Source organism: Desmodus rotundus, chromosome 13, assembly GCF_022682495.2.
Source record: "Desmodus rotundus isolate HL8 chromosome 13, HLdesRot8A.1, whole genome shotgun sequence".
Lineage (NCBI taxonomy): Eukaryota > Metazoa > Chordata > Mammalia > Chiroptera > Phyllostomidae > Desmodus > Desmodus rotundus.
The window spans coordinates 37,484,186-37,508,425 of record NC_071399.1 but is presented as its reverse complement, the minus strand read 5'-3'; positions in this window follow the sequence as shown (position 1 = coordinate 37,508,425).

The following is a 24,240-nucleotide window of genomic DNA, read 5'->3' as shown; positions in this document are numbered from 1 at the left end:
AAGAATAATAACAATAAATAAAAAGATGTTTCATACACAAGATGTTTCCCACACGTAGTGAAGTTTGTCCTGACTCAAGTCTTTTTGCCATTGAAGTATTAGTTGTGGCAATAATTCTTATGGGAAAGAAACATAAACTCCTTCTTTCCTTTTTCCAGATGCCTGGCTCAGCACAACTCTGCTCTCTGGGCTGGGTTAGACTTTAAGATTTCAGAGCCATTTTTTTTTGTATGGTTAAGACAATTTGTTATTAAAAAAATGTTTCTTCTTTCCATGAGAACTTTCATGTTTCAATATAAAGTCTCTAGGTTATATTGTGCATCAAATGTTGCTTTATAAATTCTGTGAAATATGTAAAGTGTTCTCTTTTGTTCAGCTATAATAGTAGCATATTGCAGATTACAAGTAAAAGTAGGTAAATAGGATGTGGGTACATAGCATCTGAGTTCAATAAAGTTATTTACCTAGATAAAAAGATGTGTGTGAATTTGAAATATTATGCAAATGGGGCTCAAGTTGTGGGCATATTTGTGTTTTTTATTTACAGTAAAAAGTCACAACAAAAGAGGATATGTTCTTAGATCAAATCAACCCTCAAGAAAATGAATAAAGTATTTGCTTTAAAATAATTAAGTTTGTGAAAAAAAAGTACAATGACACAACAACTTGCTATTTTCAAACTTTCTACAGTTCTCCACACTTTGAGTTTTATAGCAACAAGTAGAAATTTAGAGTTTTTCTAACTTAATATGTTATTAATACTTTATTGGTGAATTAAATTTTTGGTGCAAACAGAAAAAATTGGGAAAAAAAGAGGCCAATAGTTATATTCAGATCAGTGCATTTTATATACAGGGTCCAGCACAAATAACAGCCCTTATTATTACAAAATATTTTATTACAAAATCATAAGCATGCAATTCTGTCACATAACAATATCACTCTCAAGCACACCACATGACATTTTAGGTGAAATGTTCAAATTGCTGTATATCTTGTGCGAGACATTCACATACCCTACCAACCACACTCAAGCAGGCATAACTTCTGCTGGACCCTGTATAAACATGTAAAAATATATATATTTTTGTATTTATATGTAAATACATATAAATATATATTTGCCTGTTCAGTTATTAAAGTGAGTTTTTTCAGATATTAAATTTGAGGATATTATCTAACTTCTGATTTTTTCTCAGATTTATACATTTTCTTTTTTCTTAACCAGAAAATAAGAATTTATTATTTTTAATTTCACCTTAAATATTTTATTATTATTAATTTTACACTCATAATAAAGTTTTAATACTTAAAAAACTGAGTTAACATTAAGATTTCTCTCTGTGTGCTCTACAGTCAGACAAAAAAACGTAAGTTTGCACAAATTTAAAATGGGATGGTACAACAAAGCCAGAGTGAAAACATACTTCCCATCTTCTTTGCCCCTTGTGTTTCCACTACATCCTCAGCCTGCCTCTGACTTCTCAGAACTCAGATGTGCCCCTTTAGCACTTTCCATCTGCAGGTCCACCTTGAACCAATCTTTCCAGAGCCTGTGATCAGTGACATGAAAAGCTTGGTGGGCAGCAAACTGTTTTCTCCTCTGCTCTAGAGTTCATCTTCCTCTAGATATTTTCCTACTTCATGTCCCACCCACCCCCTCACTGCAGCAATAATGTTATACTCTTATCTGAAGATTCAGAGTCTTTCTCTGGGCCCACCTTTCCATTCACATGTCCATTTTTTATTTCCTCCCTGTATTATTGACTAAGGATGAATGATTATGGTGATGCTAATAATAACTATGGCAGCTATGGCTATTATCTATTGAACACATACTATGTTCCAGGCTCTGCCCTATGACAAGTTACTGGCATTCAGAAAATTCTTTTGATCTCACAACCTCCCATTAATGTAGATATTATTAACCTCAATTTAGAATTAAGGAAACTGTGGCTTAGAAAACTGTTATTCTAAACTTTTCCATCAGACTGAGTTGAGAACCTATGACTATGTAATTCCAGGCTCATGCACTTTGGCCCTGTGATATATTTCCCTGTGCTTCATAAACACTCTGAATTTGAAACCTGGTCCTCTGCTATCCAATTTCTACACCTCTTTCTTTTTTTCTGGAGAAATCTGTGTCCCTCTGTTCATGGTGTGTGGGGTTTGGGGGGTTTTTTTTGGCTTTTCTAAAAAAAAACACGCCCCATTCAAGTCTTCATTGTTATTTCATGTGCATTTGTGACCCTTTTCAACTACTATCTTCATTGAATAAGAATTATAGATCTTTTTGGTGACTAACTAGTATTGGGTGTGGATGGATATATAAAAGAAATGCAAAATATATCTCTCAATTCCTAGTAGTGGAGACAAGAACTTCACATAAAATATAAACTAACTATACAAAGAAATATTTACCCTAAGATGTTTGGCAAATCTGCTTCTAATCTGAAATAAAGTTATTATTTCAGTTTTCATCTCCCCATAAATTCTCTACTTTATTTATGGCTTTTCTCTAACCTTCCTACTTTCTATTTACTTCTCTGACTACATTTCCTCCCTTCTGATTATTCATCTTGACTGTTTTTTTTCTTCTCTGTTCTGTTTAGTTCCCTGAAAGATGTGTTCTGAGACACTCTTTTTTTTTCATTGTTTTTCTTTATGTTACTACTCCTAAGTAGTTTACATTTATTATCCTTAATCCTAAAAAATAAAACCTCTTATTTTTTTAGGTGGGGAGAAACTTTTACAAAATAGTTAAGAAACTTTCTTAAGTTTTCACAGTTAGTGTTAAAACCAGTGGAGCTGAGATTCAATCTAACCTATGATATGATGCTTCTTCATCAAAATCTTAGTGTTTAAAGTTTTTCTTTATACGAATTATTTTGTGTGTATTCCTGTTACTGTCAGAGTATTTTAAACAAATTATGTTGGAAGAAATTTGGCTTGGTTTAGTTTGATGACTTTATTTGAAGAGATGGAGGACAAAACTGGTCCTGGAAGCCAAAAATGAGGTGATTGCAAAACTGCTGGAATCTTATTCCAAACAAATGAATGACTGCCTTCATTTTCAGAGTACCTGGGGAATTATGGTTATGACCTACAGCTGAGTCTCCCAACTGTTATTAACAATTAATTTCCTAACTTTGCTTTCAAGCAGTGGGTAATTAATATTTTCATTTAAACTCTTCTGGTGCAACCCCAATGATATAAAAAAGAAGTCCAAATGAACAAAGATGGATAAGTCACATGTGCAATCTTCCTTTTTTTCATATCATGCTAAGATCATGCCCAGCTAGATCATTTCTTTAATACATTCAATCAATTCTCTGGTTCACTTGGCAGTTAGCAACCTCATGGGGTGGGTGGGGGAAATGAGCAGGTGGAAAACTGTGTTGTCCTCTCTTTCTATAAATTTAAGCCCATTTCCTCTTGTCCTTTCTCAGGGGTAAGCTTATATTTCCATTTTAAATATGAGCTCCCAAAAGGCATTAACCATGCCATTTTTACTTAACTGCATTTTTACCTCCAGTATGATGCTGTGCTCTCATAACTGATCTATGGTCACAGGAAGAAAATGACAAAAACTGCATTCCAGTGACTATAAGCTAATATTTTATGGGCCTCTGTAATGAAAGTTTTAACCACTATTATAAATCATACCTAGAACATACATAACTCATGGTCTTTACTGACAATACTGTGAATATGTCATACGACATTAAGCAATTGATTTGAAGTCTCCTAACTGAGGTTTAATGATAATTAAGCAGAGTAGGATAATAATTCCTCCTACCCTCTCTACAAATGAGGACACTTATAGCCAAGAAACTGATAAAGTAAACAAAAGCATAGTCATGTGTCACATCTTTCTGCAAACAGTTTTATATAAATGGACTGTATTATTGTAAACTCATGCTAATGGATATATATATATATATATATATATTTAAAAATAAGTTTGAATTTCAATTCTAAAGTCACAGTATTTATAATATATAAAGTAATTAAAATTTATTTATTTATCAATTACCTCTTATGAGAGCACTGATCTAAAATCACTTTGCTATGATTAATCACAAATTAGTGAAAACATATATATTCTTTCTCTCTTTTCCCTTCTTTTCTTGCTTCATTCTTTCATTCCTTTTTGGTTCTTTTTTACTCTTTTTTCCTTTCTTGTAAAAGGCATTACAAACTAAATATATCTTACTATATAAGATAGTTTCCTTTTTCAAAGTTTTAAACTAGACGATAGGTCAATTTGGACCTGTATCTTCATGAAAAGATCTTCTCTGTTTTAGAGAAAGTATCTTCACTTATTTCTTTTCCTATTAACTTTGACATTGAAAGGGCAACTCATTCTGGTCTCCCAGCATAGCTCAGTAGAAGATATCTGTTGTTCTGGCTTAGGGCTCTTTATTTTCCAAATCCTGGGCGGTTAAAAGTTTACCCTCACTGATTAACAGAGAAATAAGTAAATGAACGATGTGCCTGGAGAATCGGGTGGTGGAGGCACGTACAGTTTAAATGAATTCTGACTTTATTAAATGCATTTGCATAATTTGAAGAATGTATGTGGGTTACATAAAAGTACTGAATTCTTTTTAAAAGATTGCTCATCTTCATAATTTCTGCAATTTTGGGCCTATGAATATAGGTACCTCCCAACCTCTTTTTTATTGATAGTTCTAATTATTTTCACTAAGTTATGCCTTCAGAGATAAAAATAGCAGGGAATGCCCAGACATCCTCTCTGGGAAAATTTTAAAGAGACAATTGACTATTTTTGAGGAAAATGCATGTTTTTCTCTTTATATGCCACCAGTAATGTCCTTATTGTGTATGTTTGAAGGAAGGTCAACCCTACTCCAAGCTTAGTTCATTGACTAATGAGGACTGGGCATGCTGGAGCCCTACCATATCACAGCATTTTCATGAGGCTTTAGTGCACTGCCACCAAGGTAGATAACTAACTCTTATCTTTTTGCTTCTTTCTGACCAAATCCTGCACTTGTCTAACTGTAATATTGTATTTTTGTCTACTAAAAAATTCAGGCTGCTACCCTACACATCCCAAAACTCAAACAAAATAGGTAGCAGAAGTGAATAGGAAACTGCAAAACAACTGGTTTTAATTGACATGTACCAATGAAGCCCAACTTTACCCTTGATCTTTGTGTTAAACCACAAGGCAGTTTTCAGTGTTTCCATGCCTACTCTCCCCTGGGAAATCCCCAAACAGCTGAATTATTTTGATTGCTTATTTTCTGCAATGGATTAAATGGTTGTGCCCCACCAAAATACATGCACTGAAATCTTGATCTCAATATGATGGTGTTTGGAAGTGGGGCCCTTGGGAAGTAACTATATCATGAGTGTGGAGCCTTCATAAATAGATTAATGTTTTTATAAGATGAGCTCAGGAACCTAGTTAGTTTTGGCCATGTGACAATGCATCAAGAAGATGGCCTTCTACAAATTAGGAAGAAAGCCTTCACCAAACACTGGATCATCCTGGACTTTCCAACCTCCAGAACTGTGAGGAAAAATGTCATTTAAGCCACTCAGTCTGCAGTATTCTGTTATAGCAACAAGAACTGACTAAGACACTCATCTTGTAATGTACATTAAAATCCACCTAAATATTATGGCAATAATGCTAGACTGTAGATTCTGATTACACTTATTAAAAAATAAGTGACAGTGTACAAAGGGTTGTAGAGACAGCACAGATGTTAGAGTTGGGAAAGTCTCACCTAACTTAAGGCCCAATCATCTACCGATGCTCTATTTTCATTATTCATATGGTGGAGATAATAGTAATAATAATAGTCACAATATCAGGAGATCCAAGATGGCAGAGGAATAAGCAGAATTTAAATTAACCTCCTCCCAGGACCAATCTGGAATTACAACTAAATTGTAGAGAAATATTCTGGGAAAACCAATGGAAAAATAGCTGGAGAGAAGCCTTATAATCATAGATAGATGGAATAAATTGCTTCACCACAACATGACTGGTATGGAGTGTGGAGGAGACAAAAGAGGGCTGGCTGGGTTCCCATAGGTGGCACCTGAAATATTGGAGGGAAATTCAGTGGCTCAGGGGTTCTCCCTGAGAAGTGTGGGGTCTAAACTCCAAGATGGGCTACCCAGCCTACAGAACCAGAGCCAGGAAGTAACCCAGATAATATCCAGCTGAGAAAAGCAGCTGGGTTTCTGTTTGCCAGGGAGAGATAGCTGGAGTCACAGAGAGCCTTTTAAAGAGCCAATGCACATAATTTCATTTGCAGCCACTTACCCTGGGCTCCAGTAAATGGAGGGCAGAGTGGACTAGGGAAGTTGGAAAAGAGCTGGGGATGGAGGCTTTGGAGAGAGAACAGAAGGACCAGGATCCCTGTGCTGAGTCATTCTCCATACTGCAGCAGCCATCTTGCTTGGGCAAAGCAGGCCCCTCCAAGTGGCATCAGTATGAGGGGAAACAATAGTCCCACCTGCAGGAATTACTCTGCCCCACCCTGTGGTGATAAACCTGACTGCTGATTACAGATTGACTAGATTAACAAAAGAAGGAGAGAGCTACAGACTGTGGGTCACTGGTAGCCTCGAACAGTCAGCCTAGAACCAGACTGGGACACCATCTGATACCACCAGGGGCAGATACAGAAAGGTCAAACAGATATGTGCAAGTGCATACAAGATGTGGTGGGTGGAGTGACTCTCAGCCAGCCAGCTGTAGGGTAGGACTCACTAAAACAATACCTGCTCATCTCTGAGAGATAAGAAATCACAACATGCTTACTCAGACAAAATGAATCAAACTGTTAGCATTTTTGTACATCTATTTCCAATATAATAATCTATTAATGTATTACTTATATCTTGACATTTTCAGACAATATAACTTGAAAATTTTCTACTAGTGATATACATATTCAATGTGATTTAAATGACGTTTAATTAAAACACCTTAAGAAAAAAGAAATTTAATAATGTTAATATTTTATAATTTTATTTGGAATTATGAAGGTCATACATCAACACAATTTAGAAAAAATTCTGAGTATTTTTTAAAATTTTTATTGTTATTCAATTACAGTTGTATGCCTTTTCTCCCCACCCCTCCACCCCACCCCAGCCAAACACCCCTTCTTCCCCCACCTCCACCCTCCCCCTTGATTTGGTCCATGTGTCTTTTATAGTAGTTCCTGTAATCCCCTCTCCTCACTGTCCCCTCCCCACTTTCCCCAGACCATTGTTAAGATTGTTCTTAACTTCAATGTCTCTGGTTATATTTTGTTTCCTTTTTTCTTCTATTTATTATGTTCCAGTTAAAGGTGAGATCATATGGTATTTGTCCCTCACCGCCTGGCTTATTCACTTATTACTTAGCATAATGCTCTCCAGTTCCATCCATGCTGTTGCAAAGGGTATAAGCTCCTTCTTTCTCTCTGCTGCATAGAATTCCATTGTGTAAATATACCATAGTTTTTGGATCCACTCGCTTGCTGATGGGCACTTAGGTTGCTTCCAGTACTTGGCTATTGTAAATTGTGCTGCTATGAACATTGGGGTGCATAGGTTCTTTTGGATTGGTGTTTCAGGGTTCTTAGGGTATAAACCCAGCAGCAGAATTGCTGAGTCAAAAGGCAGTTCCATTTTTAGTTTTCTGAGGAAATTCCACTGTTTTCCACAGTGGCCACACCAGTCTGCATTCCCACCAACAGTGCACTAGGGTTCCTTTTCTCTGCATCCTCTCCAACACTTGTTTGTAGATTTGTTTATGTTGGCCACTCTGACTGGTGTGAGATGGTACCTCATCGTGGTTTTAATTTGCATCTCTCTGATGGCTAGTGATGCTGAGCATCTTTTCATGTGTCTCTGGGCCCTCTGTATGTCTTCCTTGGAGAAGTGTTTCTTCAAGTCTTTTGCCTAGTTTTTAATTGGGTTGTTTGTCTTCCTGGAGTGGAGTCGTGTGAGTTCTTTATATATTTTGGAGATCAGGCCCTTGTCTCAGGTATCTTTGGCAAATATGTTTTCCCATACTGTTGGTTCTCTTTTCATTTTAATGCTGTTTTCTTTAGCCATGCAGAAGCTTTTTATTTTGATGAGGTCCCATTTGTTTATTCTTTCCTTTATGTCCCTTGCTTTAGGGGACATGTCTGTGAGGATGTTGCTGCATGGAATTTCTGAGATTTTCCTGCCAATGTGTTCCTCTAGGACTGCTATGGTGTTACGACTTACATTTAAGTCTTTTATCCATCTTGAATTTATTTTTGTGTATGGAGTAAGTTGGTGATAGAGTTTCATTTTTTTGCACATAGCTGTCCCTGAGTATTTCTTTAGGATGAATTCTTAGAAGTAAATTTCCTGGTTCTCAGGAAATAGACATTCCCTAGTCTTAATATTTGGATGCCAGTGCTTTCCTAAAAGATAGTACAATTTACTCACAATAGTAGTTTATCAGTGTCCATGTTCAATAATCCCCACCAGCTACAGACATCTTAATTATTTTAAACCTTTGCCAATAGAAAAGTCTGCCATAACTAGGGAGATCCTTAACATGTGATTTCAGCAATAAAAGCAGTTGTATTATTCAAATAAATTAACTGAAAAAACAAAAATACCAAAATCTCAGTGACTTCATATAAGAAAATTTATATCTTATTAGCACACCAGATCAGTTCACATGCTGGGTGGTCAGCCAGCCAATAATCATTCAGAGATCTCAGACTCTGTCCATCTTTCTTTCTTGTAATGCCTCCATCCTGGGTGGATCCTCTTCACATGTCCAGCCCTCATACATAGGAGATTTTAACCATGAAGGCAAGAAATGTCTGACCACACTTGCTCTTATATTCTATTAGGCAAAACTCAGTCTCAGGAATACACTCAGCTTCAAAAACCTGCCAGACACAATGTACTGATATTCCCAAGAAAAAATGCAACAAGTTCAGCCACTATCTAACCATCTCTGAAATAAACATTATTTGTTTTTATTTTAATGTAATTGAAGACTTTTTAACTTTTAAACATAGAATTTAACCTATTCACTGTAATATATAGTTGTCATTAATGTGATAGTATGCTGCTATTCTATGCTTTTATATTATTACCTTGTTTGGTGCTTTTTCCCCCTTTATTTTTATTGGTTGGATGAGACTTATATTCATTCCACTTTTCCCTCATTAATCTGAAAGTACTATACTTTTCAATTCCACTAATGGTTGCTGTACCGTACATAGCTCTCAATAAGATTGATTGTGAACAAGATAACCTGTATTTCTACAATGGCTTTATAAATTAGTAGCCTCTCCATCCTCCCTTCCTGACATCATATCTCATATGAAAAGAACTATTGAAACTTTTTCCTTTCTCTTTCTCCATTCTTTTTCCTTCAGGAGATTTCTGAAATGTACTTATCTCCTCCTAATCACTGCTTCCTACTACTTCTAGAATTTGTGGGAAAAATGGGAAGTAATCAGTATTCCTATGAAAGAATTATTGTGTTTAAAAATATGACTCTAGAAGATGGTGGAGGGGTAAGTGGAAGGTACGCTATCTTCCAAGGGCCAATCTAGAATTACAGCTAAATAGTAGAGAAATCACCTGAAAAAACCAACTAAACAATATCTGGAGAGAAGCCTCATAACCATGGACAGAGAGAAGAAATTACTTCACCACACATGACTGGCACAGAGTGTGGAGGTGACACAAGAGAGCTGGCTGGGCACCCAAGGGTGGCAGCTGAAGTGCCAGAGGGAAATTTCAACAGCTGGGGGATTTCCCCTGAGAAGTACAGGGTCTAAACCCCAAGCTAGACTCCCTAGCCTACAGCACCAGAGCCAGAAAGGAACCCAGATAACATCCAGTTGAGAAAAGTGTCAGAGTTTCTGTCTGCCACAGAGAGATTGCTGGAGACACAAAGAACCTCTTAATGGGCCAAAACAGAAAATTTCATTTGCAGCCACATACCCTGGGCTCTGGAAAAGGGGAGTGGGCAGTGGATTAAAGACACTTTAAGAGAATCTGGGGTTTGTGGCTTTGGGGGCAGAACTGAGGGATCAGCCTCCAGGATCCCTGTACTGGGTAACTCCCCATAATAGAGGAGCCATTTTGCTCAGGCAAAGCAGTCCCCTCCAAGTGGTATCAGCCTGAGGGGAAGCAATAGCCCCACCTATAGGAATTACTTTGCCCCACCCTGTGGTGCTTAAGCCTGGCTGTGATAATTACTGCCTGACTACTAACTAGATTAATAACTGCAGGAGAGAGCCACAGACTGTGGTTCACTGGTCATTTCAAACAGGCTGCCTAGAGCCAGACTGGGACACTATCTGACATCACCAGGGACAGAAACAGAAAGAGAAAACTGGTAAAGACTAGATTCTACTGAGACAAATGCCACCATGGTCTTCTTCATGATGTGCCTTATTTTCTCTCCTACATAGATTTCCCCCCTTACTTTGGGTTTATTTATTTATTGGTTTATTTTTTTATTGCTGTTGTATTATAGTTGTTCCAGTTTTCACCCATTGCTCTTCCTGAATAGCTTTTTAACATTCATTTTTGCCCTTCTAGTTTGTGCCCATTAGGTCACTAGTTTTTATGTTATAGTTTGTTTCTAATCTCATATTCTGCTCCTCCATTCTCTTACTCCATTTTACCTTCTTCTTTCTTCTTCTTATTGCCATTTTAAGTTTTATTTTCTCTCTTGCTATGGCTCATTTCCATTCCACACTCTTACTATTTCTACCTTCTTCAGTCTCTCAAAACCATTTATTTGTCATCATTCATCTCACATTCTTTTTCCCATTCTTATAATACCTTTATTCTCTCTCCACCTTTATCAATCTTTGCTAACATGTTGAGGATATGGTGATTGTTGTTGAATTTTTTCATTTATTTACAGATCTTCACTATTTTTCTATTTCAAATCACAATTTTTTCCATTTCCTTCCCCTACTCCATTTAGCCTTCCTCATGCCCTTTCTTTCTCTTTTTTTTACATTTAAAATTTTATTTTTTCCCTGAATTAGCCTGATTTTCATTCTTCACTCAGTATTCTTTCACCCTCTATCTTCTAAAAATCAATTCTCTTTCTTCTAGACATCTCTTAAGCTTTTCTTAATTTCTTTTGTCCTTCTTATTCACTTCCCACCTATATTAATTTTTGCTCATTTGTTGTTGATAGTGCTGTGGTGGATCCTTTTCTCTAATTTGATTCCTATTTTTTTCTCTCTCACATTATGTATTTTTTAAATTTCTGTTTAAGCTTAATATTATCTAGTTCTCTTCTCTTATCCCATTCCACCTTCTTCCCTCTCTTTTATATTCACAATGTAAATTTTACTTTCTCTCTTTTCCTTGTCTCTATTCTCTACCCTTACTATTGCTCCTCCCTCTACCCTCTAAAAATTATTTTTCTTTCAGTAGTCATCTCATATGTGTTTTTCTTTTCTTATAATAGTGTTAATCACTTTATACTTTTATTAATATTGGCTCATTTGCTGTTGATAATGTGACTGTGGGCAGAATAGTGGGAAGAATCACCAGCATTGTTTCCATTCATCTTGTCTTTCTGTCCAAGCACATAGAGCAGAATAATCAAACATTACACAGACATTTGCTTTAACTCCAGTGTGCTATTTTCACAGTCTAAGCTCCATTAAAAACATATTAACTTAACAATATATTTGGCCCCTGTCTACTTTGTTAAAAATGTGTTGAGCTGGCCTCTGCTACTTAAGAACATGTATTTTTAAGGGCCATTATGACCTTTTTGTCAGAATAAGAAGTGGCTTTTGGAATTCAAGACTGAAAACAAATGACATCCTTCTTGCTAATACATTTAGTGTTAAGGATATTTATTATACTCTAAAATCTTTAATCCTAAACTCACAATTCATTTTTCTCTTGTCTAATGCAGCATCTGACTTAATAGACTAAAATCAGGAGAAATTATACACAAATACCTATCAGAATATTTTAAAATATGTGCACAAACATTCAGGTTGGTGCATGTGGTCTGCTTTGTGAAAATGGCAAGTGCATTGCAAGTGTTTAATGAGGTGTCAGAACTGGAGACTTAATATAACCTTCTGTAATTTCACACCCATATTACATGTATTTTGTGTAGAGAAAATTAAAATTTCAAGCTGCTATAGCAAAAAATGCAGAAGTCCCCAATACACTTATAAGTGATATTTCACTCCACATGGAAGAGATTAGGTCCACATCTGCTGCAGTGTAGTTGATGAACATGGAGTAGATGGTGTTGAGAATCATACAGCACTGGAGTCTAGTAAGAGAACAGGAGGCCACCACCCAGGGAGCAACAAGGTTCACAGGTTCTTATGAGACACCATTTAGTTAGGCTGGCAGAGTTCATTCAACAAGATGAAACATTAATCAGTACTCCCTGCAAACTCATTCATGATGTTTTCCTACACATGACACTTGGATCTACTAGTGTCATGTGTATTTTCTAGAAATATTTTATTCATAAATTTGTTTGAAGCCATCAGTTATGGTGTGTCCTCATGGTAATGAAATGTTATAAAAGATACAGAAGCATTGCCATTGGTCACTGTAGGCTTGCTGGCATGGAGACAGATCAGTTCAAGGGAAAGTAATGGTTGGAATGTAGGTAGGTGAATTACCAAGAGACCTCAGCAAAGAGAATGAGGGTGTTGTTTCTAAATTGAATTCAATACTAGAATGACAGTGTCATATAAGTTACAAAAAGAGGACACTGTTTTAAAGATTGCACACATATAAGAACAATATAGTATTTTTTTAAGGAATGTTAATCTAAACACAAAGTAAAAGCATGAGTATAGTAATCATAAGATATTTTGGTGTATTAAATGACATTTTGCATTTGCTTTTATAGAATAACCCTCTGTAACATTTCTCAAACAACATTGGTTCTAATTATTATTAGCTTTATTGTTATTAGCCCTTAACATGGTGATTTCTTCTAGAATTTGGTGTTTTCTTTTTCAAAACCCTTGTATCCCCTTGAAATGTGTTTGGAGTTCAGAATTTTCTATGCAGCATAAACCCGAATTGATTGAGGTTTCCAATAATGAAAAGTCTGGTGTCATCTCAGGTTTTATATATTTGTCAAGATCTTGTGCTTATTTTAATATTAATTTTTCTGGTCATAACTTTGGATATTACATTTCTTTCAGTGCAGTAGGCTACCATTTGGTGATTTAAAGCTTTAGTGACCTGTCTTCTTAGCATTATCAAATGGACAGCCCTGGAGTAGTCTGGACCCTCAAAATCTCTATCTTTTGAGTAATGAAGATGATTCTCATCAGTAATAAATTCACTCCAGGGGTGTTATTTTCTATCCTGAAAATACTTTTGATTATAAGTTTATATGCAAAGAAGGTGATGAGTTTTTCTGATTTCTTCAAAAACCTCTAGGGTAACATTTGGCTTAAAACTCTTTTACCTTAATTAGTTTGCTGAAACATTAATCCATGTATATAGTCTTAGGGGACTCAACTTCTGTAATTGTTTACAGGTCTTTGAGCCATCTGTAGAACTGAGAGTTAATATAGAATCTAGCTACTAGATTAATTTAAGGAACATAATGTGCATTTAGAAAGCACTTGGTAATACAGAAATTGTACTTTATGAATCAGAAAAGAAGCATTTTGAGTTACCTAAATATGGGGTATACATTGTGTTTACCACTATTAATCAGTTCCTGAGATCAGACCTTTTATTCTTATTGTCCTGAAAATCTGCTCACTCTGTCTCTTTTCTGTCACTACTGCTATAGTGGTAGTAGTGCTATATACTGGTCCCATGTATTTCAAGTCTGGACTATTGGCTTCTGCTGGAGGGTTTTTCAACTTCTTTTCTTTCTGTAAAAAGTTATACAAGTACATGAAGCCATGAAGATATTCTTCTGGGTTGTCCTTCCCTGTAAATACCTAAGGCCCTGCCCCTTACTATGTAACAGGTGGGCTGAGACAAAAAAAAATATGGCCCAAGTGAACGAACAGATGAAAGCTCCAGAAAAAAATACAACTAAGCAATGAAAACATAGCCAACCTGTCAGATGCAGAGTTTAAAACATTGGTAATCAGGATGCTCACAGAAATGGTTGAGTTTCATCACAAAATAAAGGAAAAAGTGAAGGCTATGAAAAGTGAAATAAAGGAAAATGTACAGGGAACCAGCAGTGAAGGGAAGGAAATTGGGACTCAAATCAATGTTTGGACCAGAAGGAAGAAATAAAGATTCAACCAGAACAGAATGAAGAAACAAGAATTAAAAAAAAAAAAATGAAGAGAGGCTTAGGAATGTCCAGAACAACTTTAAATGTTCCAACATCTGAATCATAGGGGTGCCATAAGGAGAAGTGGAAGAGCAAGAAATTGAGAACTTATTTGAAAACGTAATGAAGGAGAACTTCCCTAATCTAGCAAAGGAAATAGACTTCCTTTGTCTATTTCCTAGTTCAGGAAGCTCAGAGAGTTCCAAACAAGTTGGACCTATGGAAGCACACACCAAGGCACATCATGATTACATTACCCAGGATGAAAGATAAGGAGAGAATCTTAAAAGCAGCAAGAGAAAGGCAGAGAGTTATCTACAAAGGAGTTCCCATAAGACTATCACCTAATTTCTCAAAAGAAACCTTACAGGCAAGAAGGGGCTGGAAAGAAGTAGTCAAAGTCATGAACAGCAAGGACCTACATCCAAGATGACTCTTATCTAGAAAAACTATCCTTTAGAATGGAGGGCAGTTAAAGTGCTTCATAGATATGGTCAAGTTAAAGGAGTTCATCATCGCCAAGCCCATATTATATGAAACGTTAAAGGGGCTTATCTAAGAAAAAGAAGATGGTCAAAACTATGAACAACAAAATGACAGCACACTCACAATTATCAACAATCAAACCTAAAAAAAACAAAAACAAAAGTGAACTCAGCAAACAACTAGAACAGGAACAGATTTACAGAAATAGAAATCACATTGAGGGTTATCAGAGGGGAGGGTGCCGGGGAGGGGGCAGAATGGGGAGAAAGGTACAGGGAATAAGAAGCATAATTGGTAGGTATGAAATAGACAGGGGGAAGTTAAGAATAGTATGGGAAATGGAGAAGCCAAACAACTTATATGTATGACCCATGAACATGAACTAAGGTGGGGGAATGGTGTTGGGAGGGGAGGTACAGGGCAAAGGGAAATAAAGGAGAGAAAAAAATAAAAACAAAAAAAGGAAAAAGTAAAGGAAAATAAAAACAAAAACAAATAAAAAGAGAAAATAATTAAAAAAAGAAAGTAAGATATTCTAAGACATTTCTTCAGTTTCACACCACAGATGAAAATGTGTTCCACACCAGTCAGTCTAGCTATTTTATGGTCCTGCACAAGTAATTCTCACTCTCCCGTAGGCAGCCTGGTAATAAGAAAACAGAGGCAGACCCTAGGCCTGCACAAACCTCCTTCTCTTTCTATCTCAGCTTACTCTTATTGTTCATAAAGGGCTTCATGCACAGGTTTGTAAACATCACGCCCCACAAGTCCAATCTCATTCCATTATTTCCTAATATGTGTTGCACACAGCAGATTCTAGGCAGCCCCCTTTTTTAGAAGTGTTCACTGCAGAGGCCTGGATCCACTCTCTGGAGTGGACAATGGCTAAGGAAGGTCTTAATTGCAGGCTCTGAGGCATTTGGGCAAGTTCTCTCTGAATTCCTCACTCTATTGTCAGGGCTGAGAGAGCAGGTGGGCCAAGCTGCAGTATGGAACCCAGGGCAGGGCCAAGGTATATATATACACAGGTAATGTGTGACATTTAAACAAAGAAAAAAAAAGTAAGATTAGTTATATATGTAAGAGGACTGAATGTTGCAAGAAGGACATTGGGGAGAGTGGCTACTAAAAAATGAAAATAAAAAAGTTTTTTTCAAGGAAGTCATTAACTTGAAGTATAAGGTGGTAGGGGTATCTTTATGTAGACACCATCACAGCCAGAGAAAGGGTGTGAAGGAAGACTGTGAGCCATGTAGAAGGGACATTAATGAATGGGAGGGTGTGTCTTAGAAGTCCTGAGACCAAGGAATGAGCCTGTTCTCTGGAGACTGGACAGTGGCAGAGCAAGGGGACCATGAGTTCAAAGAAACAGAACATTTTATAGAGCAAATGCAATGGGATAAAAAGAGCAAGAGATAAAAAGGGCAGGAACTCTGCTCATACTTCATGATCTCAGGAAAAGAATAAAAATCTCCACTTGAGAGTAGTGAAGAGAACCATTATCTTTGGAGAGCAAAGACTTTCTATAAGACAACAAAAAAGAAGGGAATATTGTGGAAGAGGTTAAAGATGTAGCCAAGTGGCTGATCAACAACCTGAAGTTCCAGAGGGCACTGTGCAAATGTTTAGTTGAGAGGGGAGAAATGAGGGACTATAGAGAGAAATAAAGGGTGAATATAAGAAAGAGGAGAGATGAGGTCTTTTTTCTCCTGGAAGAAGTTGCTATCTTGCCTAACAGGTAATCTCTGCCAGGGAAGAGAGGCTCAATTGTACAATTATGTGGCTTTTTTCTATTCCTTTGTCATATTGAGGATGCCTGTGGTAGGTGCTTCAGTGGCCATGGTGCCTACCCTGCATACACTGGAAGGTGTGAAGATGGAGAGTCAATGATTTATGTTTCCCCCCCCCACTCTGAATAAGTCAATCCACCTGTGTTCATGTGTCTCATGATCTGACAGCCTTGTGGATCTGAGAAGGGGGGTGCAGGGTATTGGCTAGTGAACAAAGTCTACTCAACACTCACCTCTGAATACAGTAGAAAGTACACATATAACTTAATTGCACTCATCCCTTCATATCTGCAGGGGATTGATTCCAGGTTGACTCAAGGTTGGTTGAATCCATGAATAAAAAAACCTGGGGATACAAAAAGCCCAATCTACAATTATTGAAACAGATCCACATACACTGGACATGTGCATTTCAAACCTGTGTCACTCAAGAGTCACCGTATTTCATTTTTCACGTTATATTGTTTCAAAGGTGTTTTTTTTAAAGAATGAAATGTTCATTATAGACCCTCAAAGTATTTTCTCAGCAACATCATTTTAAATGGGTAGTTTACAGATTGCTCCAAGTAGCAATATTAAAGAAGAGAGTAAATACCAGAGACCATTGTGTTCAGTGTTACAGATACAGGTCTTTTAAGGTAACAGTTTCTACTCTATCTATGAAACTTTATTTGGATTGAAACCCAGTTTTAAAGTGTTTCCTGTATAAATGATAAGCACAAGATTTCGGCATTGTCCTTTTGTGTGCTTGGTGCCTGCTGTCTGATCTTGGATATATTTCAATAAAATGAAACTGTTAATAGTGGAGGAAAATGTATTTGTGAAACAGCATAACTGTGATAGCAGTAATTATGGAAACAAAAAGCAGTATATAAATGCTTTACAGTAAAAAGTGTATGATTTAACTTGAAGTTGTTTTTTTCTTATTTGCCCAATAAATTCTATTTAAATAATTTGCTATAGCATTAAACTTCCAAGGGAAATTATGCATGGTCTCCACCTGTTTTAAATACTGTGTGTCTCAATTACAAACTTGCCCTTGTGAAACCTTAGAGTTTCACAATCCATGTTAAAGCTAATGTTTAACTGGAAAACACATCAGTTAAATTTAACTTTTAGATTTAATGTAAAACCCATGCATGCTAGTACTTTGCATACCATTAACAGAAGAGACTAAAATCCATTTTAATCCATTCATTTTTAAAAGTTCATTTTCTTTTTCAGAACCATGAAATACCAAACTGAACTTGACCCTAAACAGTCTCTCCAATTCAAACTGGATTTGACAACCATTTAATAATCATGTGTGAGTCCATTTCATGAAAAGGGAAGGAACACTTAACATTTCTAAGTCCTCTCTGAATTCTTATATGCCTATTTAACAATTCAGTGATGCAGCTCTGTATATATAAAGACTTGAGTAATTGGTGTAGCTGTAGAGTGAAAAGAACTGCTTGTATCAGTGCTACATTTCCCTCCTTCACACACTAACCTGAATAGCTACACTTACAATTGCATTTACTGCCAAATAATATTGTTACGTGGAAAAATGGGTCACTGGTTCTCTGAAGGTGGGTTCTTATTCATGAACCAGTCACAATTCACAAAGATATAAAACCTTTGGCTGCAATTCTGGAATTAAGCACTCTAAGCTATAAAAGTACAATCATATTTGTAATTTAAAATATGTCCTAGTTACAAAATAAATAAGAGGTGAAGTGGGGGGTAGGTAGGCCCTTGAAAGTAAACATGTAACCACAAAAAAACAAGGAGATGTTCAAGACGAGATTGCAACCTGTCTGGAGCGTGGCAGGATGGCAGGTGGCCTCAGCAACTTGTTTACAGCAATAATTGGACAAAAAGGAAGTCTTCTGTGACCCTAAACTAAGAACAGAGTTTAACTTTGAGAAAGTCTTGTCTGCCAGAGCAGTAGTAACATGTTACAGAATTTTTATGACCACTAATTTATCACAGGTTATTGTACTATAAAGTAGAATGTATGAATAAATCATAAATAAATTCATTTCTTCAGGTCTTTCCAAAAAATTAAGGATGTCTCCCTCATTCAAGATTTTTAGTTATTTTGGAGGACATTACAGAAAGATCATTGTATAGTTAAAAGACTATGGAGTTCAACAGACCTGGGCTAGACTCTGATCTTTAAATGGTATTAATTTCTATTTATTTATTTAAAATTAAATTTTATTGATTATGCTATTACAGTTGTCTCAATTTTTACCCTTTGCCTACCTCCACTCAGCACTTCCCACTCCCTCAGGCAACTGCCACACCATTGTTCCTCTTCACGGGTTATGTGTAGTTCTTTGACTGTACTTTACATCCTATACTGTACTCTTATAGTGTACTTTACATACCCATGGCTATTCTGTAACTACCATTTGTACTTCTTAATCCCCTCACATTTTCATGCATTTCCCCAAAACCTCCTCCCAACTGGCAAACAGCAAAATGCTCTATGTATTCATGATTCTATCTCTGTTCTTCTTTTACTTTAGTTTGTTTTTTGATTCAATCATTGATAATATGTATTTATTGCCATTTTATTGCTCATTGTTTTGATCTTTTTTTAAAATAAGCCCCTTTAACATTTCATATAATAATGGTTTGGTGATGATGAACTCCTTTAGTTTTTTCCTGTCTGGGAAGCTCTTTATCTGCTTTTTGATTCTAAATGATAGCTTTTCTGAGTAGAGCAATCTTGGCAATAGGTCCTTGTGTTTATGACTGTGAATATTTCTTGTCAATCTCTTCTAACCTGCCAAGTTTATTTTGAGAAATCAACTTACATTCTCATGGGAACTCTCCTTTACGTTACAAACTGCTTTTCTCATGCAATTTTTAAGATTCTCTCTTTATCTTTAACCTTTGGCATTTTAATTATGATGTTTCTTGGCATGGGCCTCTTTGCGTCCATCTTGTTTGGGACTCTCTGTGCTTCCTGGACTTGCACATCTATTTCCTTCACCAAATTAAAGACGTTTTCTTTCATTATTGTTTCAAATAGATTTGCATTTTGGGGGCTTTTTCTGTTCTCCTTCTGGTACCTCTATGATGTGAATGTTGGAATTCTTGAAGTTCTCTGAGAGGCTGCTTACACTATTCTCATTTTCTTGGATGATTTTTTCTTTTTGTTCTGATTGGTTGTTTTCTGCTTCCTTATGCTCCAAATCATTGATTTGATTCTTGGCTTTATCCGCTCTACTGTTGTTTCCCTATAAATTGTGTTTTTTTTTTATTTCAATTAGTGTATCCTTTATTTCTAATTGGATCTTTTTTATGCCATTGAGGTCCTCAATAAGTTCCTTGAGCATCCTTATAACCACTGTTTTGACTTTTGCATCTGATGATAGCTTGTCTCCATTTTGTTTAGTTCTTTTTCCTGAGTTTTGTTCTGTCTTTCATTTGGGTCAGTTTCTTTGTCTCCTAACTTTGACACCTCCCTGTGTTTGTTTCTATGTATTAGGTAGAACTGCTCTGACTCCCTGTCTAGGTGGCATGGCCTAAAGTAGTAGGTGTCCTGCAGGTCCCAGTCATACAACCTCCCTTGTCACCCAAGCTGGGTACTCATAGTGTGCCCATCATGTAGGCTGAGTACACCCTCTTCTTGTAGTTCAGCCTTGGTTGCTGTTGGCAAGTCAATGGGAGGAATTTACCTAGGCCAGTCAGCTGCAAGGACTGGCTGTGACTACTGATTACCAACCTCTTCCCTCTATGGAGGATCAGCTGCACAGGAGCAGAGTGGTAGTGCTCCAATGTGGTCTGTAGCTGTCTTCTGGGTGCACAGGCTCTGGGGTTTCCCAGATGGTGCAGGCCAAGGTCATCCTCACTTGTATTCTGCCTGAGGCCACCTTGCATGAGCTTTAAAGTGATCCAAGAAAGCTGCTACTTGTGCTGGGCTTGGAGATTCCCAGGGGAAGCCAAGATGTGAAACTAATCTGGCTGCTGCTAGTGCAAAGCCTAGGGCCAATTAGCAAGAGGTATGGGAGCTGGGTGTTACTGAGGCTGGCTATTGCTGGCTTGATAGGATTTAGGAAGTTGTGATTCATGGGCTAAGGCCAGCCATTCATATGGAAAAGTCAGGGTTTACAGTTTGGGTAGGCCTTTCAGTTGGATGGGACAGAGTCTCATGGGATCTCCAGAGGGGGGCAAACAGTGTTAGCTAGGTTGATTGAGTCTCAGATGGGACACCTGCCTACCAGTTCTGTCACTTTGTTGGGTGAAGGTTCAGAAAATGGACAATGACCTCTGCCTGCCTTTCTGTCTGGGAGAAAGTTGTTCTCCAGTTCCCACCTTGATGCCAGAGACTTCTGTTCCTCTATGTAAGCCACTGGTGCCTTTCAAGCTGTTACCTTGGTGCTGGAGCTCAGAGGGAGTGAGTTTGAGTAAGTTCATTTGTGGGTTCTTTAAGGGGAACCTCTTTGGAGTCCAGAAGTTTCTTCTACCATTTCAATCCCTGCTGGTTTTTGAAGCCAGAAATTATGTGGATTTATCTTCCTGGCACTGGAACTCTGGGCTGGGGAGCCTAATGTGGGGCTGGGACTCCTCATTCCCACGATGTCCCTCCCAAATTTTTATCCACCACATGTGGATGTGGGACCAGCGCATTCTGCATCTCCTCTCCTCCTACCAATCAGGATGGATGTGGTTTCTTTAATTCTGTAGTTTTCACACTTCCATTCAACTTGATTTTTGGTGGTACTGAGTGATGGTTGTTCTATATTTTAGTTATAATTTTGATGTGGTTGTCCAAGGAAGTGAGCCATGTTTACCTATGCCTCCATCTTGACCATAAATTGTTTCTGTTCTTTTAAACTTCTCTGTTGTCAGATCATCCTAGGTTGTGGATTCAGTACCTAGTTGTGGCACATGTGGTAGGCAACCAACTGATGTTTCTCTCTCTCAGTATTCATTTCTTAACTCTGAGTGAATTATTTTATCTTCCAGTCCAGCTGCCACATCTGCCATGGGCTGTGGTAAGGATTAGATAAGATCATTTGGGTAAAGTACCAAGGACCTCAGCTAAGTCCATAAACATGTCTCTTTCATGTTTAGGCCTGAGACTTGCCTTCAGCAAAGGGTGAGAAAGGAGATATGTAAAAAAGGATATTTTCTAACTCCTTTGGTTATGACCTTGTTTAATTTAGATTGCTGTTGTTGTCATTGTCTTATCTTTAAAATAAGATGGTTGAATTAGATGGCTTTTAAAATGTTTTATTGTTATAACATTTCCTTCTTTTCTGCTCATTCTGAGAAACAATAAGGATGATACAAAGCAGATGGGGGAAAAGGTTGATATTCCAAAATAGATTTAAAAATTCAAACAATAAAATAAATAGACAACTTTAGAAGAGGTTAGCATTGATTATAATGATTTTTTTTTTCTGTGCAAAGAACAAGATATCTGATTTGACAAGTATGGGTGTATATATGGGGCAAATGGACACCATATAGGAAATTAGGATTCTTCAGGAAAAATCGAGGGTCAGTATTTCTTCCTACTTGAATAGACTTATTATGATGAGAGTAAAAGATATATTGAAATAAGCTGTTGAATTATTGCCATTTGTTGCCTAAAAATAACATACAAGCCTTTGTTTTATACTTTTGAACTGTATGGGCTACGAAAGAATAATTCTGATTTAGTTATCTATGAGATGAAACCCTTCAATGAAGGAGAATCTTTCCTAAATTTTGATAAAATACAGTAACAAAAATGATTGACTGATAAAAGGTCTATAGATGAGATCATTAAAAAAGAGGTTTGAGCTTCATTAACTACCTGTGTGTGTGTTGTTCTGGGGCAAGACAGCTTGGCATATAAATTTGTTATTGCCATGGAATAATATAGAATACATTAAAGAGTATTTCAGTGTCAAAAACCACATTAACACCAAAATAAAATGAAGCAAAAAGAATTTTGTGGAGTATTACCACATAAATGTAATAAATGTAAATATCAAAGAAAATTCAAAGATGTTGGTTTTCTTTTTCATTGTATAAATATTTCAGTGTTGTTCTTTCCATTATATTTCTTGTTCCATCAGAATAATGTTTGCCTATAAGCACAAAAAAACACTACAGGGCAATTTTATATTTTGTATTCTTCACAGTTATTTTATATAAAATAACTTTAAAAATAAGAAAAATATATGTTGCAAAGAGTATAAGCTCCTTCTTTCTTTCTGCTGCATAGAATTCCATTGTGTAAATATACCATAGTTTTTTGATCCATTCATTTGCTGGTGGGCACTTAGGTTGCTTCCAGTACTTGGCTATTGTAAATTGTGCTGCAGTGAACATTGGGGTGCATAGGTTCTTTTGGACTGGTGATTCAGGGTTCTTAAGGTACAATCCCAGAAGTAGAATTGGTGAGTCAAAAGGCAGTTCCATTTTTAGTTTTCCGAGGAAACTCCATACTGTATTTCACAGTGGCCTCACCAGTCTGCATTCCCACCAACAGTACACTAGGGTTCCCTTTTCTCCGCATCCTCTCCAACATTTGTTTGCTGATTTGTTTTTGTTGGCCACTCTGACCGGTGTGAGGTGGTACCTCACTGTGGTTTTAATTGGCATTTCTGTGATGGCTAGTGATGCTGAGCATCTTTTCATGTGTCTCTGGGCCCTCTGTATGTCTTCCTTGGAGAAGTGTCTATTCAAGTCCTTTCCCCATTTTTTAATTGGATTGTTTGTCTTCCTGGAGTGGAGTCATGTGAGTACTTTATATATTTTGGAGATCAGGCCCTTGTCTGAGGAATCATTAGTAAATAAGTTTTCCGATACTGTTGGTTCTCTTTTTATTTTAATGCTGTTTTTTTAGCCATGCAGAAGCTTTTTATTTTGATGAGGTCCCATTTGTTTACTCTTTCCTTTATGTCCCTTGCTTTAGGGGACATGTCTGTGAGGATGTTGCTGCATGGAATGTCTGGGATTTTCCTGCCAATGTGTTCCTCTAGGACTGCTATGCTGTTACAACTTATATTTAAGTCTTTTATCCATCTTGAATTTATTTTTGTGTATGGCATAAGTTGGTGATCGAGTTTCATTTTTTTGCACATAGCTGTCCAGATCTCACAACACCATTTGTTGAAGAGGCTATTTTTGCTCCATTTCAGGCTCCTGCCTCCTTTGTCAAATATTAATTGACCCTAGAGACTTGGGTTTATTTCTGGGCTCTCTGTTCTGTTCCATTGGTCTATGTGCCTGTTTTTATGCCAGTACCAGGCTGTTCTGATTACAGTGGCCTTGTAATACTGCTTGATATCAGGTATTGTGATCCCTCCTACTTTGTGCTTCTTTCTCAAAATTGCTTCAGCTATTCGGGTTCGTTTATGGTTCCATATAAATTTCTGAAATGTTTGTTCTATATCTTTGAAATATGTCATAGATAGTTTAATAGGGATTGCATTGAATCTATAAATTGCTTTGGGTAGTATGGCCATTTTGAAGATGTTAATTCTCCCAATCCATGAGCATGGTACATGCTTCCATTTGTTTGTGTCTTCCTTAATTTCTTTCTTCAGTGTTGTGTAATTTTCTGAGTACAGGTCTTTTACCTCCTTGGATAGGTTTATTCCTAGGTACTTTATTTTTCTTGTTGCTATATCGAATGGGATTTTTTTCCTGATTTCTGTTTCTGCAGTT